Genomic DNA, 21,047 nt, shown 5'->3' with positions numbered 1-21,047 from the left:
TAGAGATTTTTAGCCGATCTTAGATTTTTATGAGCATGTAGTTTATAAATGATTCGTGTTAAAGGTTTGCTTCAGTGTTATCTTCAGTCTGTGCGTTAAGCAGAATCGTCAGTCTCAACCAGAAGTAATTGTTTGCATTCCCCTAACTGCAGGTCTTTGCCACATGAGGGTTATTCCTTGCGTCTCAGATTGTTGTCGACTGCTTTCCTTGGCACTCTATCACGTCTACCTTGGGAAGAATTTTAAACTGAAGTAAATTAGTTTGAGTAAAGGTGTGACGACCCAACAAAAACAAGCACCCCCACAACGGAAATGACGTATTAACGAGCGAGGAGATTCAGCCCCGAGGCCATTACCGGCCAGGGGTATCACTTACCTGCCTGTCTTTATCTGCGGCCTCTCTGTGTAATATGTAACGTGTAAGAACGCTGATGTGTAACTTCCTCCTTTTCTGCTCTTAATTGAATGTTTCATTAAATATTTTAAAAAAGAATTTGCACTTCATAAATACCGCGCCAAGAAAAGTTGCGATCACAGTTATCATTGCTGTAATTGACAATACTCGCGGAGTGTGGGATTAGCAATAGTAAATTAGTTAGGATCATTTTTCTAAGAGTTCTCCCTCTGGATCTGTGGAAGCGTGTTGGCTTCCGGATACCCAAGAACACGGGTTCAAACCCGATACCGGAATGTAAAATATCTCTGGTGACCTAGAACGTTGAAATTGACGCGGAGGTATCCTAGACGGCGTCAAATGCCTGCACATGGTAGAGGTGTTCAGAAAGAAACAATAATTTAATTTCACCGGTTCAAGTTCTTTCAGAGGCAGGCATTTATCCAAGTGGAGCTACATACCTCTTCTAATGTACAGTCACTGCATTGTTCTACAGTGAGTTTCTCTCATCGGTTGGCCGGCAGGTGCGCCCAGCTTATCTGCCTGCCGTTGACTCATCACTCCCCGCGCCGCGGCATAGCTCACTTCATCCGTGCATGATATGACATAACAATCAACTTAAGAAAATAATTCTTAATTAACAATTTTATTAATTCTTAAATAAGCTATGACAGAAGATGTTAGAATAATGTTCTCCTTCTGCATCCACACATTTTTGGCATCGCCTTAGGAAACTACGATTCAAACGCATAAGTTCCTGTTCCGTAATTGAGGCTATTTCTCTCCGGATATGTTTAATTTTAACATATTCGTAGTCTGCCATGCTGAGATCTTCGAAACCCCGGCTTCTTGCCCAAGTTGTCTTACGGATTTTGTAGGCATATGTTTTGATCTTTCTGCGATTTCATTTGCTTTTTCCTCGTTAAGTACACGTTTTTTAACACTTCGCTTCTTATCGAGTAAAGAACCATTTCCTCTCAATTTGAGTTTCGGCAGTCTCTCTCTGTGGAAATTGTGTTACATATCGCGTAATGACTTCCCTGCAAGACTTTGTTTTCACATAATTATCGTTCATAAATACCCTTTCCTCTACCGTGTACGCATGTGGAGGCATTATGAGAATTATACCCCGAAGCAACACTTCACAACTCGAGAACACTTGTAGCGACAGATCAACACTTAATGCACGTTCTAAGCACGGACCTGAACTGCAAAGTGCGGGCATTCCCGTGGTGTCGGTGCGCTGTGTAACGGGAAGTGGTGAGTCAACGGGAGGCAGATAAGCTGGGTGCGTCTGCCGACCACCCTATGAGAGAAATTCACTGTACAAAGGATTGGTGCTCAATCGTGCACTAGCCGCCAGCGTCTTGGAAGGGTGTGGCAATCCAACTGACGACTCTGGTAATTTCACGTTCGAAAAGGCATCGAGAGCTTGAATACTTTCGCTCTCAATCGATGAAATTGAATTCCTTCTGAGAACCTAATTTAAGAATGGATATAGTGGCATACATGACTTTCAAGTTAGTGATTTATTTTTAAAATCATAGGCACTTTCAGGTGAGTTATGGATGTACTATACGCGTCACTTCCGGATTTAGCCTTGTTAAAATGGCAGACAGTTCGCAAGTGGCGCTCCTAGTGGCGTGACCTGGAAATTCGCGCTAAATTCAAATATCAGTGGAAATGCATATAGGCTACGGAAATGATAAATAAATTACGTCTAGAAAGTGTTTTTAAGATACTAACTTAATTGTTGCTAAGGGAATTCTGGATAAATGAATGAAGAATTATTTAACAGGTTATTATTTAAAGACTGAAAATGGACACATAATCAAGACGTGAAATGGACTGGTACGAAAGGACTTGATCTCTCATTTATGTACCACTTTTTTAGCTTTAGCATTCCTGCCTGAACTTTCACGGCTAGATTTTTCTTTTTTCTCATTTAAAAAAATATTGTATCATCACATTAAGACACTTGTCAATAAAAATATCAGCACATTCCTTACACACATTATTCAATGAATTAACATTTAAGAGTTGGACAATGTTCCTCTTATCTTGAAGCCTATTAACAGAAAGAGAATCTATAAATTTAGCCTCAAAACCATTCAAAATTTCCCTATAAGCAATACTTGCCATTACATTAGGGTAAAGCTAATTTGCATCATCATATTGTTTCAACAAAATATGTACTTTTTTTAAGTCACCCATATTTTCTTCAGTGCTTTACGTCATTTCAAATGGGGTAACCTGGAGCACAGCCATCCATACACTTATGCATTTTCCTGAAATAAATCAAAACTCACAGATCACACCTACAACAACACATCGGTATTGAAGGTTAACTGCTGCGCTATACAATAAAATAAGCTTATTCTATTTTAAGCCAGTTACAATATGGGTCGCGCAGGTCAGAAGTTTAGGAAGTACTATAAACATATATTTGTAACTGGAAGAATATATATGCAAACACAATATTTATTTACATTTTCTTGTCACGAGGGAAACGGAAGAAAGACTGCGAATCCTTGTGCAATTCTTAGTCATTGCAGCCAAACACAGCACATATCTTTCCACTCATATTGAGAGGAGATATAAAGGAATGACACACGCTACTATTTACTTATGTCAACTTAATGCAAACGCATAAATAACGCCAAAAACTTCACAAACAAATACACGTGCTCTTATGACAGAATCAGTAACTCCAGGTCACTCCGCTAGACAGAGCTCTAATCGCTGCCCCTCGATATCTCGCATACTGTCGCGTATTGTCTCTACTATATTTGCTACGGATCAGTGTCAGAATCATCTATGTATTAAAAACGTTTACCGAACACAGCTTTGTCCCGTCCGTCCGTTCTACTAGACCGATTTCCTTCATTTCTATTTTATTCTCTCCAGAATGACTTGCCGGTGAACCATAAGGATTGATAGGTCTGGAAGTTCAGTCAGCTTCGAGTAATCCAAGTCACTAAATGGCCGCTCCAATAATGATTGCAGGCGAAGGCTTTCCCTGGCCCGCAATACGTCATGTATTTAGCGGGTTGCAAACATATAAGGAGCAGTATCTTTACGTAAAGATAATGGACGAAGCTAAACGATCAAAAATGCCGGTGAGTGTAGGCAAACTTGCAATTTCAGCTAAACTTGGTGCACATATGGCTTAATACTATCTGGAGAGAAATACCGTGGGAGTCAGACACACTTAGTGGGATGGAGCGGGGTGAGAGTGGCATGTAAAAGTGACCGAAAACGACCTGTATTGGTGTTGAATCCATCATTTTCGCGTCGCTGGAGATGAATAGTGACACTCCGGATGAATTTAAGTCAAAACTTCAACCACCATCGCCATGGGGGAGTGAGAAGGGATAAAATTAAATTTCGTGTGGCTATTTCTAGCCGAGTGCAGCCCTTGTAAGGCATACCTTCCGATGAGGGTGGGCGGCATCTGTCATGTATAGGGAACTGCGTGTTATTGTGGTCGAGGATAGTGTTATGTGTGGTGTGTGAGTTGCAGGGATGTTGGGGACAGCACAAACACCCAGCCCCCGGGCCAGTGAAATTAACCAATGAAGGTTAAAATCCCTGACCCAGCCGGGAATCGAACCCGGGACCCTCTGAACCGAAGGCCAGTACTCTGACCATTCAGCTAACGAGTCGGACGTGAGAAGGGATGAAAAAGATAATGTCGAAAATGATCAAGATTAGTGTTGAATCCCCAGTTTTCGCCAGGCTGGTTGGTGACAGTCTCAACGACAGTTGGAATGATGTGTATCACACCCATAGAGCGACGTGTAAATATTATATACATACATTTATTACTTAATTTTGTTATTTATTTGAATGAATCAGGTATTTCCCAGACAAAATGGGTTGCAACAAGGTTAAAGCTTCACGAACAAAAATCTAAAACTTGTACTTAAAGACTGAAACTGAAAAACTCCAAAATAGTTCGTAAAATATCAATCAAGTCTCAATAAAGAAATTTACCAACAACAAAAAAAACGCTTGACACATAATGAACAGGTAGTACAAATTATAAAAGTAGACATTCAAAAAAATACTTGGGCAGCGCATGGAGCAATTGCATTCGATATTATGGAAGATTCATATGTGAAATGTATATTTACTGTTTATATTTTGTATTCCAATGTATTTCTAGCTGGACGTTTGGCCAGAAAAAGGAAAATAGTATCATCCACGAGTTTACAGTATTTATGTTTGTGCACAAAAACTACGCGGGTTTTAAAAGGGAGAATTTTGAGATTTTGATGGTAATTTAAGAACTACCATGCGGTTACGAGCGCGTGGCTGTGAGCTTGCATCCGGGAGGTAGTGGGTTCGAATCCCACTGTCGGCAGCCCTGAAGATGATTTTCCTTGGTTTCACAGTTTCACACCTTAATTATGGCCACGTCCGCTTCCTTCCAACTCCTAACCCTTTCCTATCCCATCGTCGCCGTAAAACCTATATGTGTCCGTGCGACGTAAAGCCACTAGCAAAAAAAAAATTAAGAACTTCAAGCACACAGCAGTATTGAAAATAGTATTTTATATAGTGATGGTAATAGTGATCACTCGATTTCAATACATGTCATTTAGTTGAGCAATTGAACACAAGAAACATGTGTGTCGAAAACTTTCCACAGGTTGTGTGTATTGAAGATACCCACATCAGTTGACGATATTAGAATAGGCCTGTTGTTGCATGTATATTTAACAAGATGAGTATTGACAAAAGGGCTTGTATTCATTGCACTTGATCTAGGCGCTGTTGGTGTGTCGCGAAGCGATGAGTTTTCAATCCTTGTAATGCTCGGCTAAGTGGCTTGCCCTTAAGCCCCTGTGATTCAGCGCCGCTAATAGGGTTATATCACGGTTTGTTTTCACCAATCGATATTCCAAGCACAGCACAGCTAATAAGCTACTACTACAGCTGCTGATTAATCCACTTCAGATTGGAAATGAATTGAATAAAGTTGGTAATATTTTTATATGCGTGTTTTGTGGATCAAAAGCATTATTAATTGGTTGCCATTCATAGTTCATTGAGTTTATATTTTTATAGCTGATTGGAAGTAAAATGTGAATAAATATGATGTACGTTGTGCTACGGGATTACCAAACAAGTTGACGTAATCTGATAATTTTTATAATAAACACGCAATGTTGCTTTTTTAAACATCTGTTTAAACAAATCTCTGCTCATTACTGCCACAAATAACATTTGTGCTGCAATGCAGCGTCTACCCGGGCAAGGACCTTTGAAATGAAAATCTAGGCACTGGATGGTTGCACGTTTTGACCTCAAAACATTTCCAAAAGCGACTGATGTTAATACAGTTCATTAAGTTTTCTACAAGTTGAACCCTGTTATAATTGTTATTTGTCAGTGGAAGAATTTCAGATTGCAATTAGAACACCTTTGTTTCGCAATGTACAGGGTGTAGCAGAACTATATCGACAAAAAAAAAAAAAAAAATCAGGAATGCTCTTCGTGTTATGTTCAGAACGATGGGACAATCGGATTGGCGGAGAAAAATATATTTTCGAGAAAATGTGGTTACTTTTATACTTCCGGGCGGGCGATTCAAATGGACAAACTTGCCGTTTATGTTCCTAGTTGATGTATTTGATGATGCTGATGCTTATTGTTTAATGGGGCCTAACATCGAGGTCATCGGCCCCTAATGGTACGAAATGAAATGACAACAAAGAAATTCAAAATCATCCACTGACCAAAAGAAAAAATATCATCATGAAGAAGGAATGGATGGACATGAAGCAAAAAAAAAACCACACAAAAAGCGAGCAAATAAAAAAATTAGTGGATTCAGCTTAAAAAAGGATCATATATAACTTATTACTGACCAAGGGAGCACTCTAAAGCAGAATCCTGAATCGAGGATGCTTGATGTCTAAAGGGGTGCAAAATCCACGTCAAAGGCCCCACAGAATGGTACATGTCGCGAGTAAAGTAGAACCATGCTATTTGTCATGTTGGGGTACTAATCAAAAGTAGCGAAGACTCACAGTGTTCCACACAAGATGGTACTACTCACAAGTATTGTACTTCGTACAGGTAACGCAGACCTATGGTGTTTCTCACACAATGGCGCCACTCATGGCCAACGCAAACCGATGAGTTTCCTTACCTAGGTGTACTAGACACGGGTGCCGGTCCCACAGGCCCCGTGGTGTTCCTCACATAGTGGGTACCAATCACAGGCAACGCAGACCCACGGTGCTGCTCATACAGTGGTACAACTCACAGGCAACGCCCAGACCCGCGGTGTTGCTCACATGGGTACGACGCACGGGTACTGGAAAACCCCCAGGCAAGCCTCTATACTGCTACTAATCACAAACCTATTTCGTACCTAATTTAGTGGTACTACTCGCAAGTAAAGGCAACCTATGGTGTTCCTCGCATGATGGTACGAATCAAAAGTAGTTTCATGGTTCTAATTCAATCATCCCTTGGTCGCCTCTTTTAATCGCCTCTTACGACAGGCTCGGGATACCGCGTGTGTATTCTACATGTGCGTCCCCCACCCGCAAGGGGTAGTGTGTTTGGTCCACGAGAGGTATTTTATTTCCCTCAAGTCCGCCGGCAAGACGGTTAGGACCCCCCTATCCGCCACCTGAGACGCGCCACGTGGGAGTATCACCTCTCCCCCTGCTACGCCTGCGTAGCAGGTTCGTGGAGTTGTATTTGTGAGCTGACGATGGTTCTAAGTTGAACCCAAACTAATACTAAATCATTAAAATACTACCTTTATTGTGATGATTGGTGGAACATCCTGGTAATATTTTAGCTGAACTAGATAATCATGAACACAGAAATGAAAATTAATTATGCGAATATATGTGGATTTTCCTCAAATATTTAAAAACATGTACTTAAGTTGAAAATATGGGAAAATATGAAAAATAAAAATGTTTCTAATCACTCAGCATATTCTAATTCGTGAACGTTAGCTACAGTTAAACATCCATAAAACTCGCGCAATAGCGTGGCGACAAGCAGATCAGAGCTAGCTAGGCTCAAATGGGAACCAGCTGTAGGGAGGTACACCAATTTTAAGGCCCTTGTCTTTTGATTTAAAGCTTCAGTGTTCTTCAGTTCACGATAAGGTCCCATTCTCTCATTTCCGAGGCCAAACTTCAAAATCTACTTTAGTCAGTACACTGAAGATACCGTATGTCAAATCTCAAGAAATATTATTTAGAATCAAATTGCAACATATGAAGAATTTTTGTAACAAAGTGATGGATAATTTTATGTATTGTTTTTAGTATATTTTCAAACATTTCAGCAAGGACAAGGGTTCATCCATTTTAAATTATTAGACTGTAATAATTATGTATTTCAATTAGATACGAGACGCTATGGCTGAAGAAGTCTTAAATTAGACGAAACATGTACCAAAGAATGTGTAACATATTATAACATCAAATGTGTTTTCACTTGTAAAGTGAAGTGTGTTGATTGGGTGGATCATTAAACGTAATACTAGTTCTTAATAAATCGGTATTTGCATAGAAATCACTGATCCCCTCATTATTCAAGTACATTCGCAGCCTAACGGCATTCGAATCGTGTTAACGTTTAACAAAATTTGAAACTACGATTTTCTGTTCCTTTCCCCTCACCCGGCACATGGCAGCCATTTAAAAGAAGAGCGGAAAGAATCTTTCTTCTCGCCAGAGACACTAGAGTATAGTATCACCACCACGACCACCTCCACCACCGTAACCGTTCTCGTCCTGATCTCGTCTTAACGTCTTTCTGCATTGGATACAATGTATCCCAAATAGATGAATTTCTTAACAGCCTCAAAACCAACTACAGTGCATCCCTCACGTCTGTTAGTCTATATCTGTCTGTAAATGATCATCACCTTGTTCCTTCCCCTGTTGATATCCAGCCCACATCCCGTGCCAGTCAATACAACAGTACTCTGGCTTTCGGGGTATTTTTCAGTGAAGCAGAGTCGACTATCGGTGCATGCTCCCTCCTTGGCGCCGGGTTTGTTGTGGTCTCTATAATTACCGTGTACACCTGACATGCGAGCGTGATCATTGCAACCAGCTTGTTTGTTTGTTTGTATCTTTGTCTGTTATTTATTTGTGGGCGGTAATTATAGTGGGAGTTCTCACGACACCCAGATTAACGGTTGCATCGTCTGTCTGTCCGGCATGTGCATCTCTTACTACATTCTTAATAATTCTTGCTCTGCTGCGTGTACTACATGCCGTCTTCATTTTACGTTTTCCGTCTGTTAATATTATTATTATTTCTTTCTCCGTCAGGGTCTTCATCCTTTGTTATTCTTCTTCCTTTTCCTCTCTTCGGACCATTTTGAGCCTGTTTTCTTTCCCACCCGACCTTGGATTCCTTCCATTTTTAGCACTTTTCTTTCTAAAAAAATCTCTTTTTTTTCTGTTGCTGCTTCGTCTTCCCTATGTTGTTTCTTTCCAAGTCTTTCTTGACCTCCTGAATCCAGGTTGTTGTTGACTTCTTGTTCCAGAGATATTTGAAGATCTGTTTGGTTAACCTCCTGTTTTTATCCATTCTGTATAAATGTCTAAAGAATATCAATCGTCTCTTCCGTATTGTATCTGTTATGTTTTCTTTGTTCCGGTAAATTTCACCATTACTTCTTGATTTCCAGAGTTCTGCAATTCTTTGCGAGCCGAATATTTTCCGTACAATTTTTCTAGACATTCACTCGCGTATAGGCATTCCGGTTTGACTACTGTGTTATACTATTGTATTTTTAGGTTTTTAGATAAACACTTTTTGTTGTAGATATTCCTAGTTATACCGTATGGTCTTTCCATTTTGTGTATCCTTCCTTCTACAGCAGATTTTTCCAAACCATTTTCTTGAATTGTTTGTTACAAATATTTGAATTTATTTACCTACCTTATCCGACTAATTTCTGTTATTAGAAATTCGGGAGCATTTTTATACTTGTCATAAATCTGCTTTTTTTTTCTACAGAAATTCATAAACCTGTTCTGTTGGCTATTTCTTCCAAGAGATGACTTCTATTACTGCATTTTTTCAGGCCTTCAGAAACTGAAAGTATGGCAAAATCATCTGCAAATGATAGTTATTATTATTATTATTATTATTATTATTATTATTATTATTATTATTATTATTATTATTGACCGCCTGGTGGCCATGATCGTTAAGGCGTGAAGTCTATATATTCTGAGACATTGGGTAATCGGTTCGAACCCCGTTGGTCAAGAAAAGTCTCCATCAGAATTTTGGCCGGCAGGGTAGGAAAGATGGTGGTAGGCCTATACAATATCTAATCGCTATATTGCGTGCAAAATGCCTTGATCATTTCCAAACTTCTCCGCAGTGTTCATACGGAATGAGGGCATATGACACTGTTGATGGTGATTCGTCCGTTGGATGGCGATGTTGGTGCTATTCGACACAGTAGGCTATGTGTCGGCACGGTTTCACCCTTTCCATTCCTATTCTCCTTTATCACGACATTCATTTCATCACCGGGCGAGTTGGCCGTGCAGTTAGGAGCGCGCAACTGTGAGTTCGCATCCGGGAGATAGTGGGTTCGAACCCCACTGTCGGCAGCCCTGAAGATGGTTTTCCGTGGTTTCCCATTTTCACACCACGCAAATGCTGGGTCTGTACCTTAATTAAGGCCACGGCCGCCTCCTTCCCATTCCTAGGCCTTTCCTTTCCCATCGTCGCCATAAGACCTATCTGTGTCGGTGCGACCTAAAGCAACTAGGAAAAAACATCATTTCATCTCATTTGTCTCCTCTGACGCGGTTGACGTCAGGAAGGGCATCCGTTCGTAAAATCTCGACGATAAAACAAGACTTTTTCTTCTGCCGATCTCTGTTTTTCTCACCTACAAAACACATCCTTTGATTAAAATAAATCTCTGCATTGAGGTTCCTGGTATAGGACATCACACCGCCGCCATCGTAATCATCGCATCCCCAAATTAATTACCAGCTAAGGCAGTCAAGGATTCATCACGAACTTTGATAGAAATATATCGCGCATATAAGACATGAGCGTACATGCGAGCACAGAAGTGGTGTCCCGGTATAAACAAAGCATGGTATACCCCCACCTCCACGCTTAACGCATTGCTGCAGGTAGACAGCCCGCTACAAGACTGTTGTGACTGAAATGGGCACGGTGGTGGATGTATAGCAATACACACACTGTGCCTTCAGCACTACCCGTTCACTCCCTCCCCTCTTTTTTGGTACAGGAGTGGCCTTCGACACTACCCCTTCACTCCCTCACCTCCTATCAGTACTGGAGTGGGGCAGTGTTGATTGTTTTCGTCGGGACACCATTTCTGTGCTTGCATGTACGACGCCTGGTGGCGTATATTGTCATCGAAAATAGGATGCAAAAGAAACCCTTTCAAAATGGTGAATGTGAACAAATTCTAAACCTTGATCGATAAAACGATCTTTATTCCGATATACTTATCACACAGATCACATGAGCGGCTCGGAGGGTAGAGCGCTGGCCTTCTGAGCCCAACTTGTCAGGTTCGATCTTGGCTTAGTCAGGTGGTATTAAAAGGTGCTCAGATTCGTCAGCCTCGTGTCGGTAGATTTACTGGCAGGTAAAATAACTCCTGCAGGACAAAAGTCCGGCTCTTCGGTGTCTCCGAAAACCGTAAACGTAATTAGTGGGACTCACAAAAACCTATAACATTGTTATTAAACTCGTGTCCTGGTTTTCACCAAGGTGGAGAAGCTTTTTTGGAGGCATACACAGCTGCAAATGCCCGTTGTAACCCCATATCAGACCTCCTACTGATCTTAAATCTCTGGTTGTACCGGGAATTGAATCTGGGTCTTCGAGAACGATTGCTAATAGCGCTAACTGTTACACACTGGGGTATAACTAAATAACTCTGAACCTTGCGGATCCTAAACGAGCTTAGCTCTACTCTACAGTAAATGCTGCATGAGTCTCTACATCCGAAGACTACGTGCTAGAGTTTGGCTAGTAGAGAAGTACGAGCTTCTCTCCTTCCTCTACACTCACTACAGTGTTGTGATAATGATCTCACTATTACAGTAGTGCTTTAATTTCCGTTTCCCTTCTGTGCAAATGGAGCGGATGTTCTTTTGTGATTTTGTCCCGCAGATTTGAGATTATAGACTGAAAGCTCGAACTGTTGAGCCGTCCTTGTTTCAAATAAACGTGAAAGAGTCTGACTCTCGTTCATTGCACGGTACTTGTAATCGAAACATTGAAAATGATTTGTAATTGTATTCTGCCACAGTAGTTTTCATGTTGAAAATATTTCTTAGCAGACAAAGCAGAGGTCCCCCATACTACGAAAATCGTAAAATTAAGCAATTTCCTCACTTTTGCCGAAAGTTGAAGGACTAAAGGGCCCAGAAAGGTTTCAAATCGTGAGTCTTGGATAGCTCTGTATCATACTTATCAAACGAATTGCGAAAATCACATCCGACCTAAATACTGTTCCGGAAAAAGAGCCTATAACAGCTTTTTTTTTCCTTTCTTTTCGATTCAAATCCTAGCTAAATTATTTACATAATTCTTTCTGTAATGTGTTCCTTGGTTCAATGCCCTCAGGTGTTTTTGATTTTTTTTTTAATGTCCGCACCTAATGTAGTGATTAAGGGCTTAAGTGAAACTCTGCATTGACTCACATTAGCGCTCGTAGTGGTAGAAAGAGGCAAACTGCTAATCTAATCGACCGTATAACGATGATTAAGGAAAGGATTCTAATTTTAGGAATAAATAAAGAATATATTCTCATACTTTATTATATTTTATTTACCTAAAATTCGTAGCTCATATCCCTCGATTATGTTCAACACTGAGTTGCTTGCCTGTGGATTTTTTATTTTGATAAAACAATTTTTACTGGTAGTTTAACACCGCGCTATCACATGGAAGGTTTTTGGCGACTCAAGGATGGAAAGGGGTAGGAAACGGCCTTTACCTTAGTTAAGGTACAGCCCCCGGATTTGCCTAGTGTGAGAAGAGGAAACCACGGAGAACCATCTTCGGGGCTGCCGGCTCGCACAACTCTCCCCGAATGGAAGCTCACAGCTACGTGCAGCCAACTCGCTCGACGATTTGGATAAAATATTTGAGCTGCCTAACTTCGTGGTCATCGGTTCCTCTGACACTTAAGAGATGGCTACCGTAACCATAGGAAGTGGGAGGTGGGAGAAAAGAACGGAACTGTCATTGCGGGACTTTTCTTTTCTCTAGGAGAATTTAGACCACGTGCTCCAGAAGAAGAATCACCTGTGTTGGTACGACTTAAAGCGTTCTGTATCAGTTGCTTCTGCGGTGCTTAGGAAACGGAACTGTCGCAGGGTTATGAGTTCTAGGGCGAGCAAACAAGCCACAAGTTCATTGTTTTGACTATTACTGTGACCCTATTTTACGTAGTGTTAGACGCTACGGAGTATAACTTAGTATTTGAAACAAGTTAATCAGTATACAGTATGCAGAAGAAAGAAACATTTCACGTTCCATTAAATAGTCGACCGCTCTCCTTTCTCTCGTCCTGTTCTGTGTTGTATTTTGCTTCTCTTCCTTTTCTCTTTCGTCCAATTTTCTTTTGCCACCTCCTCCTCCTCGTCTTTGTCGCCCTCTTCTTGTACATTGCCATCGTCTTCCTCTGTATCCTTTCTTTCCCATTCTACTTCGTCTTCGTCTTCACCTATCTGCTGTCTCTTCTTCGTTGTCGTCTTAATTTTCTTGAACTTCATCGTATTATTATTTATTTTTTTTTCACAACGTTGTGCTCAACTGAGAAGCACGATTGAATTTATTTCGCAGATTAATTTTCTTTCTTCTCTTCCTAGAATCTCTTCATCCTCTCGCATGTTTTTTCTTCCGTTCTTCCGTCCACGCATTGGTGGTTCTCATCTTGGGGTTTTCAGCAAAATCATGTTTGTTTACCAACGTTCAACCTGTCCGATATCATTTAACCTGTTATGCTGATTTCTTGAAGGTTTTCTCAATTTCGATTGTTATTATTATTTTTATTTATTTTCGAATGGACGGCGTGTTAACAACCATATCTCGTTTTCAGTGTATGTGTCTTGTTCGTCTGCCGGTTTTGACATCCTGCCAGTATCTCTTGAGCCTATCGATCAGCGCTTTCTTCCGCTCGTCCGGTAAAGGCTCTCTCCGTCTTCTGGGTTCTGTCTCCACCATAAAACCCTGATAGCTTTCCAGCATCCTCCTGAAACTAACCCTGTCATTGATTTTATCCTCCGTAATGCCCACCTCTCTGACATCTTTATCACGCTTTTGGAACCATTTCGACTTCTTCGTATTGTTATTATTAAGAAAGCCTCTTCTGCCTCATCTTCTGTTGGAAGTACGAATCGCAGAAGGCAGCAGTCGTAAAAGCTAAAGGTGTACTGCCAAAATATTAGAACTACCGTGGTTAAATAGCTTACCGCGATCACAACTATTCATAAAATGTTGATGTCTAAACAAGAAATGTATTCCACATTATGTCCCTTAAAACAACATTGAAAGAAAAGTTATTCGTCTATTAAATTGGCCATGTATCTGAACATTGAGGATATCAAAATGATTTTTAAGAAATCTATTCGGATTTTATCTTGTGAAGCCGTGTCATTCACTCGGCTGTGATGGTTGGTCGTCCTACAACTGCAGATATGCCCATCGAGTGTGACCAGTCTTTCATAATCCCAAGGTGGGAGAGAGGGGAAGCATGTGGGCTCCTCTTCATCTTGTTAATGAGAGAGAATGTGCGTGACGCAGTGTGCGTGTCCGAGTTAAATCCTTTTTTCTTTTTAATGAACGAGCGCCATGTATTTGTTCTGCCTTTGAGGGACTGCAGGCTAACTGCTGTGAGCGGAGTAGTAGTAGTTGTCTGTGTATTGTTAGCGAGCTCATGTAAGATATGACCAGAACAACTGACTTAGCATGGGTACAGAGAAACACCTATCACTCTAGCTAACTTCAGGACTGCCAATGGAGATTCGTATACAGGGTGAGTGAGAACTGATCAGGAGATAAGGAAAATGATAGTTCAAAATAGACGGCAAAAGTCGAAATCGAATTAAAATGGATATCAAATTTGGCAAAATAAGCTGGGATTCTCCACTTAAAAGGAAAGTCGTTTGTTTCCATGTACGAGGGCAAGTCAAATGAAAACCTGAAATATTTTTTCAATCTATTTTATTGGGTGAAATTGGTATTCAACTTGTGTGTGTGTGTGTGTGTGTGTGTGTGTGTGTGTGTGTGTGTGTGTGTGTGTGTGTGTGTGTGTGTGTGTGTGTGTGTGTGTGTGATATTTTACAACAGATGTGGATTTAGAGCAGATTCCCCGTCGTTTTTCTATGTAGTCTCTATTACGAGCAATCCAAGTCCTCCAGCGTTTACAAAGTACATGGATCTGTAAGGAGAAAACAATTATTTGATTGTCTGCGCAGCCATTCGTACTCCACCTTCATTCTTTATCTTCATCCGAACAGAATGGAACCTCTTTGAGTCGCCCACACATGTGATTACCTCTCCGGGCGAGGTTTGGTGAATATGGTGGATGTGCAAGAGACTCAAAATACAGATCTTAGATTTTCGCAACTGTTGAATGGGCAGTATAGAACAGAGCAAATTCATGTTGTTGTTGTTGTTGTTGTTGTGACAATTGTCGTTCGTCGATGATTTTCAAGAGGTTTCGTACATGTGTGAAGTTGAGTGGGTATAGTTACACTGGTACTTCGGTTGTATTCGCTTGATAGCACGAACTGCCGCCCGTAGGATATTCGTTAAAACCTTTTCAACAGCACTGCCAACGAACAGAACCGTCGCGCGATATTTCAAAATGTTACTACAATTTTAAGGCTTGCATTTGACTCGATCCCGTACTTTAACTCGGAGAGCAAAATAATCTGACGGGGTGAGTGGCTGAGGCGGTAGAACACTAGCTTCCTGATGTAGGCTCGTATCGATAGATTGTTCACCACGTTAAAGAACTCCTGCGGGACAATATTCCTGCACCTTGGCGTCTGCGAAAACTGTAGAAGTAGTTAGTGGAACGTAAAGCCAATAAGCGTCATCTCTCTCTTATTCTCTCGTTGTTTCCTCAGTTTTGAGGATCGTGTTCTCTGTCCTTCTCGATGTTATGCCAGTCTCATTCTCTGAGAAGGTGATGTCCTAGTTACTCGCTTGATGGTGTCCGTCCGACGTGTGGGAGCTTGTCCACGATCTCCCTTTCCAGGGACATCTCGTATGACACACGTTGTGCAGTGTGACCAAAATTTTGTAGAATTCTTTTTTTTTACGTATAGTTGCCAACCTGATCTTATACGTAGCTCCTTCAAAATAGACTCGTTGAAGCAGAAAGCTGTCAGTGGAATGCAGCACCACGCTTCAAAAGCATAGGTTTTTCTGTAGCTACGAACAACGAAGTGTCCACGTCCAAACACCTTAGAGAAAGATGACTATTTTTGACTGTCACGAAAAAATAATACATTGTTACGTGCTCATGGGACTGCCAGCCCTCTCGAAACCACCTCCGGCATTTCCTGGAGGGGATGAGTGACTCAGGCATGTCACGGTCTCTATTCCAGTATGCTTTACATCTGGTGTCTCCGTAGATTTTCTGAAAGGTGAAACTAGAACGTTCCTATTCTGGTCGCACCCCGACGACACTAGAATGTCGTTACTAGGCTCGCCGCGGACAAGAGTAGTGGTGGTGGTCGTAGCTGAGTTGTTGATGTTGAATTGTGTTTTTGTCTTGTCGAGTAGTTCGGTGTGTGGAGCAGTCGCGTGAGTTGATAGTGCGAGTTATCGGCTTAGTCCGGAATCGAACCAAGTGTACAACAGTCATGTGTTGTGATAATCAACAGACATGTGCTTGAACCTGTCTGCAAGGAGCTGCTGTGTGGAAGTGACAGTGGTAGGTGCAAAGCGAAGTGAAAGCTAAAACTTGTCAATCAAGGTTAAAAGGACAAGAGTCTTTTCTAAACAGCCACTAATTAGAGACGTGTCGTCATTCATTGTCTAGTATAAGTAAGTGTGTGTGTGTGTGTGTGTGTGTGTGTGTGTGTGTGTGTGTGTGTGTGTGTGTACTGATTGGATCATCCTGGATTAAATTAATCCAGTAAAACAGTAACAATGTGTTGTTAAATGTAGTCTTGGTGAGCAAATTCATGTGGACTTGACAATTCGCGAGTCAGAAGAAATGCTAATGTACTTCTTTCTCTCTCTCGTTTAGTCCCCTACTGAAATGCACTCTCTTGATCTGGATATGCTCAAGTGCTACCTTGAAAAATATCATGTGTTAAACTTCGCTCCGAGCCTCATCATCCTCAATAATAATATGAATGGGTTCCAGGTAGTAAAAAAAAAAGGAAAAAAGCTGTTCATGGCATGCTATTTTATTATCTGTCGTGTGGAAGTCCGTGGAGAACTGCTCATGAAATAAAGGGGGATTATAACTACTACTACTCCTCCTGACAGACCGTGGAGGGTCTGCGCGAGAATCATACGGGGATGGGAACTTATCGGTTCCCATGGAGAAGATGGTCAGTTTCTGTAAGTTGTGGGTGAATTGCTGACGTGAACAGTTAAAGTCCTGCAGTATGAAGTTAATGCCGGTTTATTTTCTTCGATTGCTATCTTGGTGGCCAAGCCCACAGGCCTGTAATGTGAAGGTTACGTGCACGGAGGCGTAAACCTTTGTCACCCCCACAACGCAAGGCCGGCAACCTCTCGCACGCAAATGTTCCACCTTGCAGAGAACTAACTTATATGTTTCTCTTCCTTATTTTCGTACTGGTTCTCCAACATCGGTGCAAACTGCAGGTAAACAGAAGTCAAAATCATATATTTGTGTTGAATGGCTTATTGTCGTTGCTTCGGGAATATAGACAGGACTGTCGTCTCCTAAAGAATTACTGTCTATAATCTGTGTAATGCATGGTTAATGAAACCTGATGTACGTAAGATAATTTTCTTATTTGTGATTTTGTGTTTCAATTTGCTTTACGTTGCACCGACACAAGTCTTATGACGACGATGGGATAGGAGTGGGAAGGAAGCGGCCGTGGCCTTAATTAAGGTACATCCCCAGCATTTGCCTGGTGTGAAAAAGGGAAACCACGGAAAACCATCTTCAAGACTGCTAACAGTGGGTTTCGAACTCACTATCTCCCGGATGCAAGCTCACAGCTGCGCGCCCCTAACCGCACGACCAACTCGCTCGGTTCTGTTTTTCCTTTTGCTGATACCTTCATTTTTCAAAGGGTAAGGTCTCTTTGCTTTTTTCTTAGCAGTCTCTCATACAGGCCACGAATGTTCTTAGGGGGTGGAAGTTACAGGCTACTGTAGGTACTAAGTCATCTGGAGTTGTTAACTCTATGTCCAGCCGTTTTTGCCTTTGCCTTTGCCGCTGGTTCTCATTTATGCATTTGTGGTGTAGGCTGAGTGAATCTTGGGCTGTTTGCTGCTCGAGATGTGAAAATGACGTTTTTGAACTGTTTCGACTTCTGGAAGGGGAATGAACCCACGTCCCTCCGCCTTTACCGCCTCGGTAGGCAGACCCTCCTTTTCTCTTATGATTAGAAATAATAATGTTTGGTTTGCGTAATTAACTCGCGAGCCTCGCACTCTTGCACTCTTTCTACAGTTACTTGCTCTCTCCACTGAGCTGTGACCATGAAGACGATAATAATAATAATAATAATAATAATAATAATGATGACGATAATAACAATGTGGCCGATTTCTGAGATTATGACTCCATCGCCCCACCCTCCCTTGTTAGAAGATCGTGACTCTAACAGTCTCCCTTCTTTCAACTCGCAACACAAGCTTTTATTGACTTTTCTTTGGGTTGCGCCTAACTTTTATGTAATCTTCCGTTTTCTTAGAATCGATTGTACACACACAATTTGAGTCGAATGGATTTGTTCTGGTCGCTCTTTTTCTTTTCTCTCCCCTCTGTGATTAAATGTAGCCTCGTTATAGATTTTGTTATGGCAGTCGGCGATTATGTGGCCCAAGTACGTAGAACCAATTGTTTATTTGTGTCTGGGGGCAGTTTACACCTGCGCTGCGCCCGCCACGAATAATTTACCTCGGCTCGTCAACCAGCCTGCGCTGCTTGCTGGCGGCCGTTATGAATGGAACTGGGTTCTTGCCGAGCTCGCGACACTTAGCAGTGGAATCATCTGTTATTTCTTTTTTTCTTTTTTTTTTTTCCTTCTTCCTTCTTCACAGTATCACGGTTTACTGTTTTGAATTGTGGACGCAATTAGCATGATCACGCCCCCTGTATAAGTGGCTGTCGCATAGAGATGCTCGCACTACCACAATCTAATAGTTAAACGGAAAATGTCCAGGGCTGACACTTTCACTACTGGAGCTTACTTATATAGCATAATAATAATAATAATAATAATAATAATAATAATAATAATAATAATAATAATAATAATAATAATAATAATCTGTTTATACTCCAGGGTTGGTTTATCCCTCGGACTCAGCGAGGGATCCCACCTCTACCGCCCCAAGGGCAGTGTTCTGGAGCGTGTGACTTTGGGTCAGGGGATACAACTGGGGAGGAGGACCATTACCTCGCCTAGGCGGCCTCACCTGCTATGCTGAACAGGGGCTTGTGAGGGGATGGGAAGATTGGAATAATAGACAAGGGAGAGGGCAGGAAGCGGCTGTGGCCTTAAGTTAGGTACCATCCCAGCATTTGCTTGGAGGAGAAGTGGGGGGGGGGACCACGGAAAACCACTTGGAGGACGGTTGAGGAAGGAATCGAACCTTCCTCTACTCTGTTGACCTCCCGAGGCTGAGTGGATCCCGTTCCAGCCCTCGTACCACTTTTCAAATTTCGTGGCAGAGCCGGGAATCGAACCCGGGTAAAAAGAGATACGATAGGGAAAGGCGTTTGAAATTTTACGGACATATTCTCAGATTGAGAGAGCCTCTATGGCTCAAGCGGCAGCGCGCCGGCCTCTCACCGCTAGTTCCGTGGTTCAAATCCCGGTCACTCATGTGAGATTTGTGCTGGACAAAGCGGAGGTGGGACAGGTTTTTCCCCCGGTACTCCGGTTTTCCCTGTCATTCATTCCAGTAACACTCTCCAATATCATTTCATTTCATCTGTCATTCATTAATCATTGCCCCAGAGTAGTGCGACAGGCTTCGGCAGCCGGCACAATTCCTGTCCTCGTCGCTAGATAGGGGCTTCATTCATTCCATTCCTGACCCGGTTGAATGACTGGAAATAGGCTGTGGATTTTCATTCTCAGAATGAGTAATCAGAGATTGACGTAAAGAAAAGCTTGCCCTATCAATTAAATTATAAAACATTTGACTTCTCGCAGTCGGAAAAGATCTTCAGAAAATATGCATCACAGGTGACATTGTGTTAGATCTAAGTTCAGAAAATTAGTCGAGAATCACCGCTTTGCACACCAATAAAACCTGGTCAGAAGATCGCAAGAAAGCCACAGCTAGAAAATGAAGAGATTTTGGGAGAAGAAAAAGGCAATGCCATCAGCTAAATAAGTTCAATCGCGGCATTTTTGTCTGTGTGGTCAGCGTATTGGTTTTTCGGTTCAGAGGAGCTCAGGGTCGATTAATTCCTCTAGCTCGGGTACTAGCTATTTGTCTTCTTTTGCTAGTGGCTTTACAGATATGTCTTATGGCGACGATGGGATAGGAAAGGGCTAGGAGTTGGAAGGAAGCTGTCGTGGCCTTAATTAAGGTACAGCCCCGTCATTTGCCTGGTGTGAAAATGGGAAACAATCTTCAGGGCTGCCGACAGTGGGGGTTCGAACCCCCTATCTTCCGGATGCAAGCTCACAGTCGCGCGTTCCTAACCGCACGGCCAACTTACCCGGTGTGTGTGAGTGTTAACACACATCTTCATTTACATACAACACATTACACTACAAACCCCCATAGAATCACGCAAGGGTGAGTGCATCCCTCCATGTAATGTTGGTGTCAGGAAAGGTATCCCGCCGTAAAACTTGGCTAAATCCATGTAAAGTACAGGCTCCAGATAATTGAGAAAAATCAGGAATAATAATAATAATAAGAAGAAGAAGCTAGCACTAATCGCGTAGCTGCAAACTTACATTGGGGGGATGGAGGGTTCGAACCGCACTATCTGCAGCCCTGAAGTTGGTTTTCCCGGGGTTTCGCATTTTCCTCTTCCTCCTCCTTCTTCTTCTTCTTCTTCTACCATATCTTCGCTCGTGTCGTCCCAAAACTCACGAGTCTCAAAACTCACGAGTCCCAAAACTCACGAATTCCGGGAATAGGATTAGTAAGAACAGGTTTCTCTACCTGGGCCAGTCTCAAAACTCACGAGCAGAGCAAGTTCTTCTTTGAATGGATAAATGTCCACCTTATTAGTGATGCGATAATGGAATATTTTTAATAATCGAATAACTTCCATCCGATTATTTAAATAATCGAACGAATAATCAATTTAAATAATCGAATGAGTTTCAAATATCATTCTGTTATATCGCGCAGAATAATCGGGTGCGTCATGAATATTTTTTTTTTTTGGTTTAAGTGTGTCGGGTAGACAATCTATTGAGATAAGCGAATAGATGAACTC

This window comes from Anabrus simplex, chromosome 8 (assembly GCF_040414725.1).
Source record: "Anabrus simplex isolate iqAnaSimp1 chromosome 8, ASM4041472v1, whole genome shotgun sequence".
Lineage (NCBI taxonomy): Eukaryota > Metazoa > Arthropoda > Insecta > Orthoptera > Tettigoniidae > Anabrus > Anabrus simplex.
Note: the sequence above shows the minus strand (reverse complement) of the source record.